Genomic DNA, 14,814 nt, shown 5'->3' with positions numbered 1-14,814 from the left:
TCATCAAAATCGTTGTTGATAACGGTAAAAATGATGGTAAGAATGCTAGTGATGAGAAAGAAAAACTTAAGGGCACATATGATAGTGTCATTTCGTAATGGGTGTGGTGCAGTATGTTGCTACAAAGGCGGGTATGTTGTCATTTATCAATAAGTATTTCAAGTTATATATACTTTACTAGAATTACTTAGACTGACTTGACTAATAATACTTCTTTCGCACTTCGGACAGTTGATACACAACTCGACTGTAGTATCAACCATGGAGCCCGAACCTAATACTTTCCAATTATCAGTTATTTGTTTCAATTCATAGACCTTTATACGGTTTAGTATTTCTTTATTGATTTGTTTAAACTTATGATCCTTTTAGACATTATTATTGATGATTAAAGAATGTATCACATATCATGAGCATAACTCTATTAGAAAATCATTTAATAACATGTAACCATAAACTATGAATGTATCAACATCCTATTTTTATACTACATTAATTTATACTTTGCAAAGAGCAAGAGAGATGATTTGCAAAGATTTACACATGACACGACATGTACAACCTAGATAAGAAATAGTATAATACCCACAAAAATAGTTTGTGGTATTGTGTAACACGTAACCATGTATGTATCAACAATAATACTAGATAAGAAAATGTATAATACCCATAGCAATACTTACACACATCTATACAAGATACATATATACGAGTTAGATAAGAATATGTATAACACTCGTAGAAATACTTTATGATATATTAAAATACAAATCACCGATTATATAAGTAGGAATAGTTATATATTAATGAGACGAGTGTGATTAGAGAACGCTCCCTAGTCATCAATGTTGTCGTTACGGGGACGAGAATGGTTGTCCTTTGTTGGGACCATGATTTAACTTGTGGGGGCTAGAAGAGTGCAATGATATAAGATAAGGGTGATCTAAAGAGAGAAGCAAGAACACAAATGTCCTTGGCTTTGTTCCAATTTTCACAAGATTGCAAAATATTATATTATTCGGGTATCGAATATGTACTCTAGTTTTTTTTTCATAATTACTTAAGATTTTACATGTTTAGCGCGCCAAATTTGATATAAACTTGAAAACTTTACATGAATTCGTAAACCATGTCAGACATATACCCGAACACTCTCCATTTAACCCAAATTTATTCTTTTTTATGTTATTTCTTTGCTCATTTATGCTATAAAATAACAAAATTAAAACATATATAAAAATACTAGAACAATAGCATTAAAATTATAAACTTAATGGCCATTTCTTTATTAACTTTTAAAGTTTAAGAAAATGGCTTGCTAGTTTAAGTTATAATGCAAAGCATATTTTTTTTAAAATATATATATATATTAAAACCAACAAATGTATTATAACGACTATTACGCGGTTGTTCAAAGAGAAATTTATGACTAACAAATATGTCGACTTGTTTGCCAAAAAGTTAAATCAAATCGGTGAACCCCTCTCGGTTAGTATACTCTTTGTTTTTATCAGACAAGCTGATTTTTATCGACTTTATACAATCTACTAGAAGTCCAACTTATATCAAGAGTTTTGTATTGTATTGGATTTTCAAATGTGACCGAAATCAGTTACGTAACTAATATAGAGATTCTTACATAAACTTATCGCCTTGTTCTTGAGTTTTTTAATCAATGAAAGAAAATGAAATGAGAGAGAAGGATAAGAAAGGGAATGGAAGGAAAGGAAATTTTTTTTAATTAAGTGTGTTCGTGAGTTAGAAGGAAATTAGAGGAAAAAAAAGGATAACTATGTTAAAAAATAGTTATCCTTAGTAATCATCCCATTTTTGAAAGGATAACTTATTGGGAAAATACATTAATTTAATCCCTCCTAACTCCTGATACTCCTTTCTTTTCCATCCTAAAAAAAACTTAAAAACACCCATTTTTAACTATCTTTAGTTTTCCTTTCATTTCCCTCCTTTAAAAAAACTCAAGAACGGTAGGGATAAGATATAAATTCATCAACTTATTTAATTTTTTTATCACGATCACTTACACATTAAAACTAATTTGTATACCACTTGATTAGAATATGGTTTCTTTCATGTCAAAACATGAATATGATTTTTTTTTCATGTCAAATATAACAAACAATCGGCCCGATGGTGATAACACATGCAATGTTGATGGAGATAGGCTTCAAACCTAACACACGCTATTTGGTATGGCCTCTAATCGCATAAGAGGCCATGATTATAAAACCTTTCTGCACGCTACCAATTATATGCAAAGTGCAAACCCTTGACCTCGTCCATGGCATGGAGAGGGTCTTATCAGCTACTGAATCACTTCTTTTGTGTTTAAATCATGGATATATCAATTACATAATAACAAAAAAGTCTTTATATATGTGAAACTATTATGATATTAGCTCTAATTATAACAAGATTATTGAAGTAATAATTGAACTTTATTATATCAAGAGAGTGAAGAGATATATGGGAATTGTTAGTTCTACCGGGATGGATAACTTCGTTACAAATACATGCTATTTATAATATCAAATCTACTATTCAAAAAGTAAATCTACCGACAATCTCAACTATTATATTTCATTTGGAGTGTTCGTGTGACTAAAGATGTTTGACAATTGTGTCATCCATCATTCATCAATAATTCATAACACTCCCCCTTGGATGACACCATTTCAAAACGTCGGGGTCTTGAAGTACTGCCTCATTAAAAACCTTGCTAAAGGAAAACCCAATGGGAAAAAACTTTAGCTAAGGGAAAAAGAGTGCAGTATATAGCTCCCCCTCAAATTGCAGGTCGTTACATTGTTCGTACATGGCGCATGCCAATATCATGAACATGTTTCCTAAATGTTGCTGTGGGAAGTGCTTTTGTGAAAAGATCAGCTGAGTTGTTGCTGGACTGGACATATCTCATTTCAACCTGATTGTCTTTAATAAGGTCTCGAGTATACTCAAAGTATCTTGGTGGTATATGCTTTGTTCTGTCACTTTTGATATATCATTCCTTCATTTGCGAGACACAAGCTGCATTATCTTCATAGATAGGAGTTGGAATTCGATCTTTCTCTAGTCCACAAGATATCAATATGTGTCGTGACATAGATCTTAACCATACACATTCTCTTGAAGCTTCATGCAATGCAATGACTTCAGCATGATTTGAAGATGTTGCAATGAGTGTTTGTTTCTGAGAACGCCATGAAATCGCAGTTCCTCCATTCTTAAATACATATCCAGTTTGAGATTTTGCTTTATGGGGATCAGATAAATAACCTGCATCTGCATAACCAACTAACCCTTCTTTTGAATCGTTAGGATAAAATAAACCTAAATCAACAGTTCCTTTTAAATACCGAAAAATATGTTTAATGCCATTCCAATGTCTTTTAGTAGGGGATGAACTGAATCTTGCCAATAAATTAACTGCAAAAGAAATGTCAGGTCTTGTACAGTTAGTAAGATACATAAGTGCTCCAATTGCACTGAGGTATGGTACTTCGGGACCAAGAATCTCTTCATTATTTTCGCAAGGACGAAATGGATCATTGTCAACATTGAGTGATCTAACAACCATCGGTGTACTTAAAGGATTTGCTTTGTCCATATTGAAACGTTTTAAGAGTTTCTCAGTATAAGTTGACTGATGCACAAGTATCTCATTATGCATATGCTCAATTTGTAAACCAAGACAATATTTGGTTTTTCCAAGATCTTTCATTTCGAATTCTTTCTTTAAAAGAGCAATTGCTTCATTAATTTCTTTTTGTGTCCCAATTAAATTTAGATCGTCAACATACACAGCTATGATCACATATCCTGATGTTGTCTTCTTGATGAAGACACATGGACAAATAAGATTATTTGTGTATCCTTTGCTTATCAAATAATCACTCAAACGATTGTACCACATCCTTCCAGATTGTTTCAGTCCATACAAGGATCTTTGTAATTTGATGGAATACATTTCCTTAGGCTTTGAGCTTATTGCATCGGGGAGTTTAAATTCTTCGGGAATTTTCATATAGATGTCACTATTTAGTGATCCATACAAGTAAGCTGTGACAACATCCATAAGGCGCATCTCTAAATTTTTAGAGACTGCTAAGCTGATTAAATATCTAAACGTAATAGCATCCATGACAGGAGAATACGTTTCTTCATAGTCAATTCCTGGCCTCTGAGAAAAACCTTGAGCTACAAGTCTTGCTTTATATCTTGTAACTTCAGTTTTCTCATTTCGTTTTCTCACAAAAACCCATTTATATCCTACAGGTTTCATTGACTTTGGTGTAATGACAATAGGTCCAAAAACCTTTCGATTGTTTAGTGAGTTTAATTCAGCTTGCATAGCATCTTTCCATTTGTTCCAATCTTGTCGATTTTTACAATCATCTACAGATTTTGGTTCAGGGTCATCATTTTCTTCCATGATATCGCTTGCCACAGAATAAGAAAATATATCATCAATATTGTTCATTTCATCTCGATCCCACATTATATATGATTTACCATAGTTTATTGACAATTCTTTATTGGAATCATTTATTTCTCCCTGAGGAAATGTTATATCATTTATTCTTTCCTGAGGGAAGGTTTTGTCAATCATTCCTTCCTTAGGGTCAGTATCCTTCTCAGAACCCTTTTTTTTTCGAGGATTTTTATCCTTTGAACCAATTGGCCTTCCACGTTTTAAACGTTTTTGAGATTCATGAGGTGCATTATTATGGTTTTGCTTGCTTGTAATCTCAACTCGAGCTGGAGCATTAGCAGCTGGTATATGAGATTTAGTGACCCTGTTTATATCAGTAAATGCATCATGTAACTGATTTGCAATTTCTTGTAGATGTATTATTTTTTGAACCTCTGTCTCACTTTGTTTTGATCTTGGGTCTAGGTGTAACAATGATGGCACACACCATGATATATCTCTTTCTTGCTTTTTCATTTCTCCCCCTAATGTCAGGAACATTGTCTCGTTAAAATGACAATCAGCAAAACGTGCTGTAAATACATCACCTGTTAAAGGTTCAAGGTATCTTATGATGGAAGATGTTTCATATCCAACATATATTCCCAACCTTCTTTGGGGACCCATTTTTGTGCGTTGTGGTGGTGCAATAGGAACATACACAGCACAACCAAAAATTCTAAGATGAGAGATATTTGGCTCATTTCCAGAAACAAGTTGTGTGGGAGAGTATTTATGATTTGCATTTGGTCTCACGCGGATTAATGATCCAGCATGCATAATTGCATGACCCCAAATAGAAACAGGGAGTTTTGTCCTCATTATTAATGGTCTAGCTATTAGCTGTAGGCGTTTGATCAACGACTCGGCTAAGCCATTTTGTGTGTGTACATGAGCAACAGGGTGTTCTACAACAATCCCCACAAACATGCAATAATCATCAAAAGCATGTGATGTAAATTCTCCCGTATTATCAAGCCTTACTCTTTTAATGGTATAATCCGGAAAATGTGCACGTAATTTGATAATTTGAGCAAGAAATTTTGCAAAAGCAACATTACGAGTCGATAATAAAGAGATATTAGACCATCTGTTGGATGCGTCTATTAAGACCATGAAGTATCTAAATGGTCCACATGGCGGATGAATTGGTCCACATATGTCACCTTGAATTCTTTCAAGAAACATTGGTGTTTCTTTATCGACTTTTAATGGCGAAGGCCTTGTAATTAATTTTCCAAGAGAACAAGATGTACATTGAGGCATTTTATCTATTTTGTGGATCTTTTGACCTTTCAATGGATGCCCATGTGTATTTTCAATGATCCTTTTCATCATTGTGGATCCTGGATGGCCTAATCTGTCATGCCATAAGTTTATGATACCAGAATCGCAACAATTTTCTTTGACTGCCATATGTGCTTGAGGCACATTTATATATGTATAATGCAAACCAGAATGGAGCATTGGCAATTTTTCCAATATTTGATCTTTGCTTATGATATGCAAATATTTTTCATTACTAACAGTCCTTGACTGAGTATCATATCCATTATGATATATGTTTCTGAAACTCAACAAATTTCTTGTTGATTTTGGGGAAAATAAAGCATTTTCTATTTTGAGCTTTGTACCATTTGGTAATGCTAAATTAGCTTTTCCCACTCCTTCTTTCAAGTTTGTAGGACCTGATATTGTATTGATGATCCCTTTTGTTGGTTTCAGTTTATAAAAATATTTTTTAGATCTAAGTATAGTATGCGTGGCTCCACTATCCGCTATACATATATCTTCTTCATTTGTTTGATCTTGTGCTCCGGTGATTTTCATTTTAAATCTTGAAAAATATTAAGAAAAAAAATAAGTGTATAACGAAGACATATGATATTTTAATAAGAACTTTATTTAATTGAAACACAAGTAGTACATGAAAGAGGAACTACATAATTAAAGATAATGAGAACACACTTAATAATTGCATCTAATTATAGTAGTCAAGCAACTTTGTTTCAAAGTTCCACCCCAAAGTCTTCAACGCTCAGCTCAGCATTGATATTATTAAAGTTATCAACATGGTTCACTTCTTTCTCTTTTCCTTTTAGAGAAGCTTGGTACAGTTCACACAGATGTGGAGCTGTGCGACAAGCCTTTGCCCAGAGGTTTGTACTTCCACATCTAAAACATGAAGTGTCATTGTTTTCGGACCTACCAGCTTCATTCCATTTATTTTGGTGGTTGGAATTGGTATTGTGTGGGACATGATAATTATTGGCTCTCTAGTTACGACCACGACCACGGCCACGACCACGACCGTAAGAGTTATTGTTCCATTTGAATGGATGCTTACGATCATTAAAATGCCTTTTGTCAAAATGACCACGTCCACGTCCACGGCCTCGTCCTCGACTTTGTTCCCATTTATGATCAGAATTTTTATGAGAACTTTTGTGAGCAACATGTGCTTCTGGTATTGCTAATGAACCCGTGGGACGAGATTGATGATTTTTCATCAATAATTTATTATTTTTCTCTGCTACAAGGAGTAATGCATTTAGATCAGAGTATCTCCTAAAATTCTGCAAACGATAATGTGTTTGCAAGTTTATATTTGATGCATGAAACGTGGAGAAAGTTTTCTCTAACTTTTCTTCCTCTGTTACGGGATACCCACAAAATTCTAGCTTTGAACAAATTCGGTATAAAGCAGAGGTGTAATCATTTACCCTCTTAAAATCTTGGAACCTAAGACTGTTCCATTCATCTCTAGAAGTAGGAAGTAAAACTTCCTTTAGATGACCGAATCTGCTTTTCAAATCTTCCCATATCATATATGGGTTATCATAATTAAAATACTCATGCTGTAATAATTCATCAATATGTTTATGGATGAAAACATCAGCTCTTGCTTTATCCTGGTCAGAGCAATCATTGTATTCTTGGATTGTGTCTAACACATCCATAGATTTTAAATGTCTTTTGACATTTGCTGTCCAAGACATATAATTTTCTCCAGAAATGTTGAGTGCAGGGAATTCGAGTTTTGCTATATTTGATATTTTGTTGCTAAACATAATAGAGCAAATAATAAAATAAATATTAGAATCCATATATATCAATCAACAATGAGATACAATACATTGGTAGAGCTATAAACATATAAAAGAAAAAGAAAATTCCGAAATCTTCAGATGGGAGATTAAAAATTAGAATGAGAAGTACTATAAGCATTACAGTGACCAACAGTAAAACCGGGTGAATCATTTTGAGAACTTTATCTTGGATAAATTTAATAAGAAGAATGTTTGTTGTAAATGAAATGGGGTTAATGATTGGTTATTTATAGTGAAAATTTATAACCCTTTTACAACGGTTATATTACCGTTTTATAAATTTAACATTACCGTTTGTATGTGTGTGTGTATATTAATTATTTTAAAGTAAGATAATAAATAAGATATTAAATACAGTTTATTTTATAAAATATATAATTAGTATGCACAATAATAAGAATAGAATTGTTAGTGTAAATAAATCTAACTTCTAAATGAGATATTAGTGTGCATATATAAATAAAAGTTAGAATAGTTATCAAATTTTAATAACAATGTTTATACACATTATTGCTATTACTTAGTATATTAGTTAGTATATGTATATACATAGATATATATCTAATGTACATAATTAAAGAAGTGTTTATGATGCTTTTGTAGATACCTTTGTGTCTATTACCTTTCTTGGTTAGGATATAAGCGGCTCGTGCTGATAACGTGTTATGATATTAGCTCTAATTATAACAAGATTATTGAAGTAATAATTGAACTTTATTATATCAAGAGAGTGAAGAGATATATGTGAATTGTTAGTTCTACCGGGATGGATAACTTCGTTACAAATACATGCTATTTATAATATCAAATCTACTATTCAAAAAGTAAATCTACCGACAATCTCAACTATTATATTTCATTTGGAGTGTTCGTGTGACTAAAGATGTTTGACAATTGTGTCATCCATCATTCATCAATAATTCATAACAGAAACAAGTTAGGCCCCCGTTTTGGACTTTTGGTGTTGTGTGGTCACCTACCCACACACCCTCAGGGCTGGCCCTTACAATAGTTGATCAGATGCAATAAATCACCGTACGAAACTCACACGATAAGGGGTTCATTTATTACACCCCAACCACTTCACGAGAAGCCGCTATAAATACCTGCCCAACCACCATAATGTACGACATTCACACGCCTTTATTCTCGTATTATTTCACTTATTTTTCACTTTTGAGGCTGATCACTGACATAACTTCCTGTGACAAGGCTAATATCTTCTTTGCTTGCAGATAAATGAAGTGTGCATTACCAAGCTTTATGCCACAATAACAAAGCAAGTTTTCTACATGTTTATGATAACATAATCGAATTCGTAAGTTAATTTTGTTTTGTCTAGTTGAATAGAACTAGTTCACTTAAGTAGTGATTAGTTAACTAATAGTGTACTTGTAATTCTTTCTATGGAAAATACCATAAAAAACCAACATACTTTCTGCTTTTGTTCGTTTAAGTCCCTCAACAATTTTTTGCATGTTAACGTCCCTCAACATGTTAAATTTGAACAAAAATGTGACATGACTCATAAAAACAATATGAAACTTATTTTTTTTGCTTATGTGTTATTTTTTCTTATGTAATATATATGGGAAAGTGTATATGTGGCTTTTAAACATCTAACTCATATGCGGAACCCATCAAAGCCATGTTGTTTTGATTAAATATGACTAAAAAAGTTAAAATTATCAAATTCTTTTAGGGTTCCATTTAATACAACGTGAAAACCGGAATTGACAAGAACTCTGAACAGTGACATCGAGCATAGCAATTGAGTTCAACATCCCACACAAACTTCATAGCCCATATCCAAATCAATCCATCCCTAATTAATCAAAAAAAAATTATACTGTTAACTCCATTATGTTTTCTTTCTATTTTTTATTTTACTTTTTTTACGAAACTTGAATTAAGATGATTGGTAAATCATTCTAAATTCCTAATACTATAACCAATACTTTAACATGTTCTAGCTTGCAGCAACGCACCGTAAATAATTCAGATTCATAGTGCTCCATTTTGATACAATGATACTTGTGATGTAATTGTAATAATATATGTGATCCACCATCAAAAGAAAAAACTCACACCATGTGATCTTGAGTAAACAATTCCATTGCAAAATTGAGGATTCGTAATAGGTTCTTGAGATTTGTCAGAATTATCAACCAGGAAAAAGAATATTATTTATATACTCAAATGTTTTTATAAGTTATGTCACATTTTTGTTCAAATTTAACATGTTAAGGGACTTTAACATGCAAAAATTGTTAAGGGACTTTAACGAATAAAAACAGAAAGTATGTTGGTTTTTATGGTATTTTCCCTTCTTTCTAATTAGCTTCTTGCTATTCTTTCTAATTAGCTTCTTGCTAGTTGTCTATCATACGGTTAAAAAAATAAGGAACAATATGAATTTTGTAGATCCTATTTTTTTACCACCTTTTATTACCCTTAGTCCTTTACAGTTTTACCTGGACACCATATGGTCCCAATCTTTATTGTTTGTACAGTGTGGTCCTCATCCAGATTAATTCCCCCACATTTGCAGTGTGCCAAAACTTCAAAGATCTATTTAAATTACAAATTAATTTGATTTTCAAATGATCATAATATATATGTAACTAAAAACGTATGTATATAATACAGTATATAGAAGGTGTGATGAGAGCAAACATTTTATTTATCTCACGAGATAAAAATACAGACTGTTTTTATTGAGACCCTCAAAATCCAAATTTCTTTTTCATATAAAGTAGATGAAGCTAATAATATAAAATGTAGCTAAGATGATTATATTAAAAAAGCACATGAAGTACTAAATAAGAAATAAGAATAGTTGTACAATACTGGTAACATATAGAAGTGGTGCAGAAACTATAGTAGAAACCAATGTTTTAGTAGCCCGACTGGATATTGAACTGGGCGTCTTTCTGGTTCACTGGTCGGACCGTATTTAATAACCAAGTAATGTCATAATTATTTTGAAAATGTTCCAATATTACATAAAATTTGAATTCTTTAATAAATTAAACAGTTTAATACAGCTTTGTTGTCATATATGTTACTTATAATTAAAAATAATAATAAAAGAAGTGTATTGATTTCTTAGGAAAGACTTTGAAAGCATTTTTAAAAGAAAACAAAAAAGAATTTAAAGTATAGGGTGTTAAATTCATAATTGTAAAAATGAAATACAAATATGTCGTTTAAGAAGAATTGCTAAGTGCTTTTACATATACATGAGAGCTCTGAGTTTAAATTTTATAAATTAAGATGACATTCTAGTTCAAATATCACAGGATGTTTGTTCAACATAGTGATGATATGAAAATGTAAAGATGTTTGTAGAGACACATAGAATCATAGAAAATAAGTGTTTCTGAAATATTAATGAATATTTGTTGTAACAATGGATTTGTGTTTCTACTTTAAAGATCTGTATCAAAGTATGTTATTACACACATTTAAAGTGTAAATCGAAGTTGTTCTTTCACATTAAAGCTACATTTAAAATTTAAAAAAGAAAATAAATACAAATAAGCCTACTTATCATCATACATATTAACACACATGTGATCATATTAACACACATGTGATCATATGTCACATGATAGCAATATTTGTAATATCATTATCAAAACCATACATCAGTTTAACAAGCAAACAATAAAACTTTTAAAAACCAATTCAAATTAGAATCATCATAAATTACACAATGCAATATTATTATCATGCCTACTTATAATATAACTACTAGTTAATAGTATAACTAGAACAATATTAATCAACTAAGAATACAAAAACTCCAAGCGTTTGGAACAACTTGAGCATTTGTAACTTCTTTTAATGATATTACAAACCGGCATGAAGCAAAACCTCCATTTATGAGCGCAATCGACGGCCTCCACTTTGCCACCGCAATGAGGGCAGGCTCCAGGAGCGTCTTGGCGGCTTAACTCCTTCTCTTCTACATTGCAAACATATAACAGTCTCATTTAGCCGTGATCTATACGCTTGACGCACGTATAGACTCGAGTTAGGTGGCTGGAGCTTTGGGAGAATTATGAGTGTGTGTTTGGCTTTGCCTTAAATTTGGCTTTTGACATGATATTTAAAGAGATAGATGATCATAGAGGTCCGTTGCTTCATTCAAGTACAATTTTGTTTTTACCTTTGTTATTATGAAATCTTTTTTTTTAATTAATATGTAGCATTGTGTATTTCTATTATAGCATTGTATATTTCTATTATAGTATTGCATTAATATGTAGCATTGTATATTTCTATTATAGTTACTTTTAATCTCGAATAAAATACGTTATTAGTTGTTTAATTACAACTTGTTTGTAAAATGGAAATCAGGTATTTATTTTCATACGGACTTATTTCCATGTACGTACGAAAAAATGCCTAACGTTACGTAATTTTCTTTATGATTTGGTTAAAGTTACTCGAGCGTTATTTTAGCTTTATAAACCGGTCGTGTTTATAGAAACATTCATGGTTTAGACTGAACTGGTAACTAAGCAGAAGTAATATTACTACTAAGTGTATATTATAGATAAGATATAGAAAAAAAGTTTAGTGTCACAAAAACTTTTTAGCACTACCTTTTAACCTTTTAAGTAAATTGTTTCACAAACTAACCAGTCTTCCTGTTGTTGTCTAATGGTTGAACTTGTGGAATTGGATATGTATATTTGTTACATTTATGCGTTGACGAATTTAATTTTTGGTTTAGTTTCGGTGTCGTAACCTGATAACGACTGATTTGGGTCGACTCGCAGCTACATCACACGAATTTTACCATTGTCCATTCGACTACAAGTCGTTTCAATATTTTTTTTATCATAAGCCACACCGCACATTGTCTCTTGTACACGTTGCTACAATTGACATGTTTATGTCGTCGTGGGCGCTGCATTTGTTACCACTGCATTGGCATTACGACTATTACTACTACTACTACCACTAATGTTATTGTCAGTGTTGTTGCGCACTAGTCTAGCACTCTCAGTTGCTTGCCATATTCATAGTCATAACTCATAAACTTCACCATTTCTAGCCCCTTGATCGGTTTCACCACTACCATCTTACATATGTTGCCTTAACAACCCGTGTGCACTGCTAATGATCTTCCATCATCAGCCACCTCCATGGTCCCTAAAGATTCATAAACTCATACCTAAATAGATCATAAGTAATTTGTTGACGTTATAATACTTATACCATATAAAATTAAGACGACCAAATCCATACTTTAGGGTTGTTTGGTAGTCTCTTAATGATACCATTAAGAGAGCACCTCTTAATCAGTCATAGATAGATTATGGCTCACTGAACATCTTGACGATTAAGTTTCATAAACATGTTAAATGATTCAGAGAATACCTCTTAATCAATCAGACTTCTTATTGATTCAACACTAGATTGCCAAACGGTCCCTTACCCTATTGGTGTTTACAGGGCTATCTCTGAGAATTCCTTAAAATTTCGGGGCTCAAGACGAGCATAAAAAAGTGTCTTTGAAATCACATTTTTTATTTATGTGATAAGCAATTTGACAATTTTACTAATTTGGTTACATTTTCAAAGCCCAATTTGAACCAAAGCAAAATATAATAATAATAAGTTACTAAAGTAATCTATATAACACACAAAGGAGAGTTTATTCTATAAATATAAAAACGTCACCGATGGAAACTGAACCCATAACCTTTAATTCCATATACTACAACTCTTTTCATTGCGCGCACTAGGAGTCATTTTGGAAATATGTTTTAAAACAAAATTTTATATAATTTGTTTTAACAATTATGACTTATGTGTATACTAGGGGAAGGGTCTGGGTCACCCTCCTTGACCCCAATTTGGGTCGGTTATGGGTGTTTGTCAGTAATCTATCGTTGTTATCATCTTATTTATATCCGTCGATAATTAGCAACGTACGATACAACGGTTGTATATATTTTTCCTTTTCTCATTTTTAAATTTTTTTATGTTACTATTTTGCGCTTTTCAGAGTTGATATTATTATTATTTTTTCATTGTACGGTGTCTTTCTTCCAAATGTGAGATTAGAAATTTAAATCTTTGTAAATGCAAGGTGAAAATGGTATCTAGTAACGTCTTGAGCTAACAAGTAATGTGATAATTTCTTATTATATATAAAAAAAGAATTGTTCTCTCATGATATGTGAACCGCTCAAACACATAATGTGATAATTTCTTATTTTGTGAAAAAAAAAAGAATTGTTATCTCATGATATGTGAACCAGTAGCTTAGTATAGTGATAAATATGCATGACCTTTAAAAATAATATAAAATCATAATATGTGAATTGCACTACTCTTTTATTTAAATACATTTGACCCTCTCCAACCAAAAAGTGATTGAAAATTTGAAATAATGTGAAATGATATTTTACATTACGACCAAAATTAAAGTAAATCGATTACAACCTCAATTGTTTTCTTCTCGGACTATATGGTAACTCTTCCCCATTGGCAAATTCCATGTCCACCTCCAAAAGATACACCTTTCTCCCTGTTCATCAGTATCTTAAAATTTGTTTTTATAAAGACGATTGAGAGGTTTAACAAAAATTTTATTGTGGCAATCGTGATTTTCGGGTATACAGGACAACAATACTTGCCCCCTATTCGTCATATGTGACGCACCTGCATTTGTATATTGTCGCTACCAATATCTCAAACCATATACAAACACATCATAACTATTTAATTTCTCTTGTTTACTAAAACCTTAAACTAGTTTGTGTTTCATAGCAAGAAACTTTAAACATGACTGATGTAAGTATTGGTTTATGTGATTTTATGTTGGTATGAGTTTATGAAATTTTTGTTGTACCAATTTATGGTAGAGGGGACCATGGAGCTTGCGATGGATGATTATTAACGATGCACATGGGTTCGTGAATCATGACAAGAATTATATCTTTATATAGAGAAAGAAAAAAACTATTTTTCTACCGCAATTCCTTTCATTGTTTCTATTTTTATATTAGGCAACAAATGTAGGTTGGTAGGGGCGAAACCGGACAACAAGATATAATTAGTGAAGGTCATGACTATGAAGATAGCAATCAATTGGGAGGGTGATGGCTGTGGACTTGTGGTGGTGACAGTAATGACCTTCGGTCAATAATGATCATTTGTGACCATAGGTAAACATAATTCGGAAATGATGCT

This window comes from Bidens hawaiensis, unplaced genomic scaffold (genome assembly GCF_021521415.1).
Source record: "Bidens hawaiensis isolate Kalapana, Puna unplaced genomic scaffold, B.hawaiensis_p1.1 tig00026403_1, whole genome shotgun sequence".
Lineage (NCBI taxonomy): Eukaryota > Viridiplantae > Streptophyta > Magnoliopsida > Asterales > Asteraceae > Bidens > Bidens hawaiensis.
Note: the sequence above shows the minus strand (reverse complement) of the source record.